Source organism: Scardinius erythrophthalmus, assembly GCF_964197995.2.
Source record: "Scardinius erythrophthalmus genome assembly, chromosome: 14".
NCBI lineage: Eukaryota > Metazoa > Chordata > Actinopteri > Cypriniformes > Leuciscidae > Scardinius > Scardinius erythrophthalmus.
In genome coordinates this window covers 3,396,475-3,403,170 of record NC_138234.1, presented here as the reverse complement: position 1 = coordinate 3,403,170, position 6,696 = coordinate 3,396,475, and positions in this window count along the sequence as shown.

The window sequence follows — 6,696 nt, the reverse complement described above, 5'->3', positions numbered from 1 at the left end:
GAGACAAGACATGATTAAGTCCACTGTGTCCCAGCCGCTCATGCGAATCCTGGAGAATCAGATCAGCCACACGATGATACTTAGGCAGGATCATCGGGTGCTTGGCTTTGGCTGGCATGGATGCTCGATTGAGCCTCCCTCCAACACGAAGGATTCCCTCTTCAAGTTGTGGATTCAGTCTGAAGATTCGACTACTCTTCTTGATGGAGTCCTTTCTCCGAAGAGCAGATATCTCTTCCTGAAACCTACTTTGCTGACAATGGCTGATGATATCCGTCTCAGCTTGTCGCAGATTGTCCACGGTCAGGTAAGTCTGTTTGAGACTCTTTTTGTAGCTCAACATCTCCCTGTTCACCCGTTGTTGATCACTGTACAATCCATTCATCTCCTTTCTCTTCCTTGACAGGTTTACCAGGGTTCCCTTGAGTTGTGTGAGCCTTCACAGCCTTCTTGAGGTGTATCCATGAAGAATAGTATTGAATTAGTTGTTGCATTGCATCAGTGCTTTCTTCTGCTGTTGTAGCATTGACAAGTATGCCTTTCTTGACCTCAGGATCTTCAGCTGTGAGCTCTTCTAGGTGATCATGTTTGTCTGGCCATTCCCTTTCAGGTTTAATGAGGAAGACAGGCCCTGCAATCCAAACTTCGTTCTTCATGAAGACACTCACCTTTTGTCCCCTGGAGGCGCAATCAGCAGGATTCAACTGAGTGTTGATGTAGCTCCATTGCTGCACTTTTAATGCTTGCAAAATTATGGCAATCCTGTTCACCACAAATGTCTTAAATCTGATGTTCTCATTTGCTAAGTACTTGAGTACGGCAGTACTGTCCGTCCAAAACCTGGAATCTGACAGTGGCAACTGTAGTTCTTTCTTCAGCATGACATCCACCTTCACAGCTAAGGCAGCCGCCGTCAGCTCCATCCACGGGATAGTTGGTGGTTTGAGAGGGGCAACCCTTGACTTTCCCAAGACAAATGAGCAGAATATTTGGTTGCTACTGTTCTTCTGGACTAAGTAAGTAACAGTACCATAGCCTGTTTCGCACGCGTCACAAAAGTGATGCAGCCGAGCTTGCACTGTTTTCCCAAACTCAGGTGGTTTAAAGCACCGATCCACCTTAAAGTCAGTGAGCTGTTGAAGTTCTTCAGTCCACTCTGTCCATTGTTGTGCGAAATGTTCTGGCACATTGTCATCCCAGCCTGTTCTTAGTCTACACAATTCTTGCAGGATGTTTCTAGCAGGCAGTATGACTGGCGACAACATTCCCAGTGGGTCGTAGACTGAACTCATCGTAGACAGGATTCCTCTCCTGGTGAGAGGCTTCTGCTCTATGTGCACGTGGAACTTGAACTGATCTGACCGGATACACCACTGTACTCCCAAAGCTCTCTTGATGGCGAGTGAATCCTGGTCAAGATCGAGATCTTTGAGGCCATCCTTAAAAATATTCTTGTTTGCCGTAACCCGACCGACCCTGTCAATTTAGTACCGACCCAATTATTTTTTTTTTTCCCTTTCAGTCCGACCGACTTGCCGGTTGTAAACTTGCGTTTAGACCGACCGATTTTTTTTTTAACTCTTCAAACAACTAATACAACTGCAATAAAATAATATTAGTTATTAAGTATTGTGAATATAAATTGCCTAGACCTACATACAAACATAAGCTACGTTCTTTCTTTTAAATAAAAACCCGTGGCGCGTCATCTATGATTATGTTTACACCATTGGTTAACCGTAAACGCATGTCACACTACTGCCTGCAAGCTAAGTTTGCTTCGTTTCATTCACTGTCAATGGTTCGCGCTTGGTAATGATGGCTGCGGCTTTACTCTAAAGATTATTTCATTTTTATATGTTGTTGAATATGGTTTATTAAAAATAAACATGCGAGAGCATGTTATAAGCTATATGTCATGTTTTAGTCAGATATGACGACGACGCTACTGCAACACGCATCGCCGCAGATGAGAAGCTGAGCATCAACGTGCAAACTATCGCAAATCAAAGTGAAAGTAAGTCGCAGACGCTTAACACACAATCATCATCATTAAATGTAAAGAAACGAAATGATCTTACCAGGGCTGTTTCCGCTTTCTCTTATTGCGGGCTTTGATTCAGAAATTTTAGCTGATGATAAATAAAATAATGTAGTCATAACTGTTGCTTTCGGTGACGTGCACTCCATTAAATCTACATATAGCGGTAATTGAAGATCGGATTTATATCCGCAAAAAAACAACACACATTTAGCCTATGTAACCAGGTGTAAATGGAATCGTTTTGATAAATCAGATTGCAATCCGATCTGAGAAAACGCATGAAGTGGCTTGGTGTAAACAGCCCTTAGACATAGGTGAAAAATGTCCCCCCCCCCCCCCACCGACCCTGATTTTTTTTTTAAAAATGAAAAAATATATACTTTTTTATATTATTTTTTATATATATAAAAAAATATAGACCGACCTACCGACCCTTTTTTTCTTTTTTTTTGCTGTTACTGCAAACCAAAATATTTTTAAGGATGGCCTGACTTCTGTTGCCCGGTCCTCAAATTTTTAACAACACATTTCGATTGTTCGTCGTCCATTTTGTCAGTCTAAAACCTCCTGTTTGACAGATGGCCTTCAAGTCTTGGAGTAGTCTGACTGCTTCTTGTTCAGTGGCAACTGATCTCAAACAATCATCTAGATAAAAATGATTTAAGACTGTATCCACTACTGCTGCACCAAACATGTTCTTGTTGTCCTCGGCACACCTTCTCAATGCATTACAAAACACCTGTAAGCTCGATAAAGTCATCACTTTCTAGGCTACTCACTTCTAGGTCTGATACAGCTTTACATGAGACTGTCTTTTGGTCTCCCATAGTAGTGAGTAGGATGTTCACATTTTTTCCTTGCAGGTGAAGGTCGTTTGCCAGCTTGTTAGTGCAGAAGGAGGCATTACTCCCTGGATCCATGAATGCATAACAAGTCAACACCTTGTTGCCTTTCTTTGCCTTTACTCTCACAGGAACGATGGCGAGGACACTACCTGTACCCCCGACCCCAGTCTGAGAGCATGCTTCCCCTGCATCCACGAATCCACTGACAACGGTTTGCTCTTTCTTTGGAGACTCCTCTTTTTGCTTCTCCTGTGAAGCCTCTTCCTTTGGTAAGTCTTTAAATTTCTGCTTTATGTGTAAGAGCGTAGGGTGTGTCGCTGAACATATCTGACAGCTCTTCTTTTCTTCACAGGCATTACTCATGTGTCCTCCTATAAGACAACTGAAACCAAGTCCTTTGCTCTTAAGTAATTCAAGCTTTTCTTTGTGCAACTTTCTTTGGAGTTTCTTGCACTGTTCCATGGTATGATCTCCCAGACAGAAGATACAAGGTTTCATGAAGGCTTTGTCCATGTTTGTTCCCTTCTCCTGAGCTTTCTTGTTTCCGGCACCAGCAGCATCTTTCTCAGCTTTTTGTTCTTTTACTTCAGTGGCTAGTTTTGTGATATTTTTCTTTCCACTTGACCTTTCAGTCTGACGCTTTGTTTGTCCTGAGATTTCACCAAACACAGGGTGTGCTGCCATTTCAGCCTGTGTGTTGACAAATGACACTACGTCTTTGAACTTTGTCCGCCGATCTTGCTTTTTCTGAATGTCTATGGCGACACTCCTGAATCTCTCTCTCAGCCTGTATGGGAGCTTTGAGATGATCGTGCGCATGTTAGCAGCATTTTCCATCTCTTCTAAGTACTGCAGATCTGACATTGCATTATTGCAGTTTGTCAAAAAGAGGGCATATGCTTCAAGTGCCTTGGTGTCATCTGCTTTAATGGCAGGCCAGTTTAAAGCCTTGTCTAGATATGCCACGGATATCTTATATTAATCACCAAAGCGTTCCTTTAGCAGTCTCTTGGCTTCAGGGTAGCCCTGATCTGGATCCATATGAAAACAGCTGCGCACTAAGTCATTAGGATGTCCATATGTGTGCTGTTCTAGATAGTAAAGCCGATCTTTGCTGTTTTCAGTCTTACTTTCTATGCGGTGCTCAAAGGCTCTCATGAAGAGATGTTTTTTTTTACAGGTTCCACTTGCAACAGTCATGCAGCAGCAACGACGAACTTGTTGAGACCGCTAGCAATCCACTTAGCACTCACCAGCCATGAGCACAGCGCATGATAAGGCTAGTAGCCGAAAGTCGGATAGTTTTTCCAATTTACAAAAAAGAATGTAAGCTGACTAATACACTTATTTTAGTTGCTAATGAAATAAAATATTCTTAATAGAAGTAGCTAGAAGTTAGCAGTTAGCAGGTGAGAAAACCGTTCGCTTCCACAGCTCTCAACATCTGAATCACATAATGAGAATCAAGGTAATGTAGCCGGAGTTTGGCCGGTTCTTAAAGAGGCAGTACACTATTTTACCATATGTACTAAATCCTATAAGAACATGAATTCTAGTATGCTTTTAACCTTTTAAGTATTATTTAACATTTTAACCATTACATGAACTTCTAAATTAAATTATTTACCTTTTTAACATTAACTCTTATTCACATTACTATGAATTGTACTTTGGCCTCTACACTAATTAAGAAATCATTTTCTGTATATTATTTCTCTTTTCTGCATTTAACCTCTGCTGTAGCTTCTTTCCTTTTAATAAAACCTGTCATTGTATAATAATATTGTAGGCTCTGTGACGAATGGTTTGTTGTGTTCCTAGATCCTTCCTTCCTGATGTCCTGAACCGTAGCAGAGTTGAGCTGATCATCATCTCTAAGGCGCTATCAACCAGATGACTAGTAAGTAAAACCAAGCCAAAGAAAAATGTACACTTGTGGACAATAAAGGAACTAAACTAAAACTTCAAACATACTCTAATGTTGTTGGTAAAAATATATATTTGTTTTGTAAGAAGTATCTTATGCTCACCAAGACTGCATTTATTTAATTTAAAATACAGTAAAAACAATAATAATGTGAAATAATATTAAAACATTTAAATAACTGTTTTCTATGGAGAAGCATCACATTATCCTTCAGAATTCATTCTAATATGATGATTTGATGAAACATTAATGATTATTATCAGTGTTGAAATCAGTTGTGCTGCTTCATATTTTTCATTTTCAGGATTATTCGATGAATAGAAAAAAAAAAAGCATTTATTTGAAACAGAAATCTTTACTCTCAATTAAATGCATCCTTGCTGAATAAAATATGAATTTCTTAAAAAAAAAAAAAAATTCTATTGAACCCAAACTTTTGAGTTTAGTAGTGTAAACTACCATTTATATATGTTCGGTCTATTTAACAATTAATCCTGGAGAGAGAAAAAAGAAAATGGAATAAACTGTTACACTGGTTTTCACAGAAATATTAAGCAGCACAATTGTTTTCAACATTGATAATACTCAGAAATGTTTAGGACGTTTGCATTGTGAGAATGTATAGTATTCAAATATAACAATGCTGACTTGTTAGGTCATGTTTTCCCATTAAAATCAGATGATTTCCTATTAATTCAATTGAATGTAAGGGAATAACTCTAGAATAACCTTCCTGATAATGTTTGGGGCCCAGAAACATGATCCTAATTTAAATCTAGATTAAAGACACATCTCTGGAGCCAAGCATTCAATTTACACATCTCATAATCTTGCACTACAGTTAATGTGATGAAATAGTAAAAAGTGCACATGATCATCTTTTGCCTGAAATAATATGTACAGCAGCAATGCTAATCTTGCTCCTGTTGCTTCCCTGTTTCTATCTCAGGATGCTCAGCAAGTTCACTAGAGATTACAGCAGCTCCAGTGTGGATCCAGCCTCACTTGTGAAGACTTCTAATGACACCAACACTCACAAAGACTTCAGATGATGGCAACTATAGATGGACACAAAACTGCCAGATATTATCCTTATATTGCATTGGCCCGGTTTCACACACCGGGCTTAGATTAAGCCAGGATCAGGCCTTAGTGAAATTAGGATATTTAAGTAGCTTTTTAAAATGTACTTTAGAAAAAAAAAGAAGGAAAAAAAAAAACATTACTGGTGTGCATCTTGAACCAAAACAATGGCACTGAAATATTTTAAGATATGTGAGTGCAAGTTGCTTCCAGTTAAGACAGTTCAAACATGCATTTTAGTCTGGGACTATCTTAAGCCTTTTCTGTGAAAAATATGTTCTAACATATTACCAACATTGTAAGAATAGCGGGTTGAAAATCTGCAAACTTACCCTTTAAAAATGTTGAAGGATAGCAATTAGGACTTTAATCTCATTATTTGTATTATCTTATGGACATTACTTTGTTGCCAGAAGATGCTCTCCAGTGAGTAGCAGTCGCCTCTGGCTGATTAAAGGATATTTTGCGATTGTATAACCTTGAACATGCATTTTTTGTAAAGCTGCTATGGAACGATTTGTATTGTGAAAAGCACTATATGGTTTTACTATGGTACAACTGTACCAACCATGTTATTATTATTTTATTTTTTTTAAACCATGGTTCAAGTAGTAATATGCATATGGTTATAGTCATGATTACCATAATTTTACTGCAATTATTACAGCAATATAATATTCAGCAATAATATTGCTGTAATAATTGCAGTAAAATTATGGTAATCATGACTATAACCATATGTTTTTAAACCTTTTTGTTGTGAAACCATGGTTCATTTTGTTAGCAACTATGGTTTT